Source organism: Atta cephalotes, assembly GCF_000143395.1.
Source record: "Atta cephalotes unplaced genomic scaffold scaffold00012, whole genome shotgun sequence".
Lineage (NCBI taxonomy): Eukaryota > Metazoa > Arthropoda > Insecta > Hymenoptera > Formicidae > Atta > Atta cephalotes.
Window position 1 is genome coordinate 122,328 of NW_012130076.1, and position 2,504 is coordinate 124,831.

A 2,504-nucleotide genomic window follows, 5' to 3' on the forward strand; every position below is an offset into this window, starting at 1 on the left:
TTTCATTTGCTTTCTTTATGTTATGTGGATTGAGAGAACTTACTTTCTAGGATATGAAATAAATCCCTGTTCTATTCGCTACCTCTCTTTTATTTTTCTTTGTGCGAAAGCTGTTCAATGAGAGAAAATTCGACGATCCCCCGTCGACACAATTCGATGCGGATGCCTCAAGTGGAAACGTTCGTGATGGATCGCCATTTCCGTGCTCGCACTCCTTAACTGCACTGATGATGACCGATAACAATAAAATATATAGTCGTAATTAAGTAAAAAAAATGTGTTTATATATTGCGCACAAATTGTACATATTTATTCCTACTTACAATTAGTAATAGTATTAGTTAATCAATTTATTATGGTTCGTGTGATTAAATCGTTTAATTATTGTGGCTTTTGTCAAGCAATAAAAGTTGTTATAAATAAATTGTTGTTAATAGTAATTAATCATATATTTTTAATACAATGCAAATACAGTTTCGATGTAGTCTTCAGTGCTATAATCTAAACTAGAATCTTATTTATCTAAATATTCATAAAAGTAGTTAGTGATTTTTAATTATTTAAAGATTTTAATGCATTACGTTGCCTGTTATGAAAAAATTGGTCATAATTATTATCGCATGGATAGATATTTAATAATATTTTATTTTAAATCGAGAATTAGATTTATGAATTTAACAGAATTTTACGACATTGGATCGCAACAATAAAATATATTAGTGGCACATATAGGACATAATGTATGTTCAACATTATACACTTCGCTTTAAAACCAAGAATTATCAGCAAAGCTCACGATGACAGATTATTTTACCGATCTATATGAATTTAAGTGCTTTCACGTCGTTCACTGTCAGTGGAATGACTGATCGCAGAGGTCAGTAAGCGAAAAATAAAGTATAGTTTTTTGCATTTCTCATTATCATTAATTCTTTTATTACGAATAAAATAATGTTACATATTCTTTGGAACTAAATCACAACATTTTACAGCATTCCTTTTTAATTATATGATAATATAATAGTTTGAAAGATTTTCGGAGTTGATTTATAACAAAAATAACTAACTTTATTTCTATTATCCAACATTTTTTTCAAAGTAGTTCTCTTTGTGTAGGACAGCTACACAATTTCATGTTTGTAACGCCTTTTCACGAAACATTCCTGAAAATAATTTGTTTTTTAGTGCTTTTAAATTTTCAATGATTTCCTTGATGCGTGTGCAAATTGTTCCTTTAGTTAAGACATTTTTAGGCGTGAAAAACAGAAAAAAATCAGGTGATGTTAAATTCAAAGAATACGGCAGATGTTCCAAAGCGTAATATTATATGCTTGGCAAGCGTACTGCTTGACATCTACTGATGTAGGTGCGTTATCATGCAGAAGAAACCAGTTGTTGTGTCCATTTTTCTGAACCTTCTGTATTCCTAACACGACAGAGGATTTTGACGTACATGAAAGGATAACGATTCGCGAGCGCCAAGGAAGTCATTCCTTGCAACGCAACAAGCACTGAAAAAGGTATCGAAAAATAGTTTCCAAGAATGCTTCCAAACGTTTCACAAACATGTATAGATGCCCAAGGAAAATTTTCTTTTTAAAATTTGTTGTAAATAGGAGTAAAGTTAGTTATTTTTTTTAGTAGAAATCAAATCTGAAAATTTCTTGAACTTACTAGTGGTGATATTTATTCTCATTTTACTACAATGATAATAATTATTTAAGAAAAAAAAAATATCTAATCGTAGAAATATGTAAAAATAATTAGAAATTTAAAGCAATTGATGCAATTATAGATAATGAAAGATTGTAAAAGAAACATATAGAATGGCAATTTTAAGTATATAATCTGTTCTACTTTTTCAAGATCATCTTAAATAATAACATCTGAAGGCGTCTGCCTAACTGGCCTCCCCTCACTTAACCAAATCTTAATGAAAAAATTATGAAATAATATGCTATTTATGCACTATTCTTATTCGCAAACAAAAAATTTTGCTTATTCCGTTTAGCTAAAAAAAATTTTTTTGTGGGGGCTGAGTAGGCAGTGATAGTGAGTACAGATTTAGTGCTACAGAATAATGAGAGATATAAATTTGAATTCTACAGTATTTAGTTTATCATGCTGGATTTAGATAATCTGCAATTAAAACTGGAATAGAGAAAAGAAAAAGAGAAAGGGGCAGAAAAGAAACGGTAAAATATCGAAATAGAAAGTAGAATAGAATCTGCTCGAATGAATCGAATGACTCTTTTAAGTGGATATATATATATAGAGAGAGAGAATGGGCTTAACGGTGGATCAGGAATATATAGTATCCATAATCGTGGACAAGATAACCCATTGCTCTACAAGTGAGACAAAGACTTATTAAAACTGCACGTTTTAGATCAGAAGAAAGAGTTTACGATATAAATAAAGTTCAACATTATTTATATATATATATATATATATATGTAATAAAATATATATGATATGTATATATATATATATATATATATATA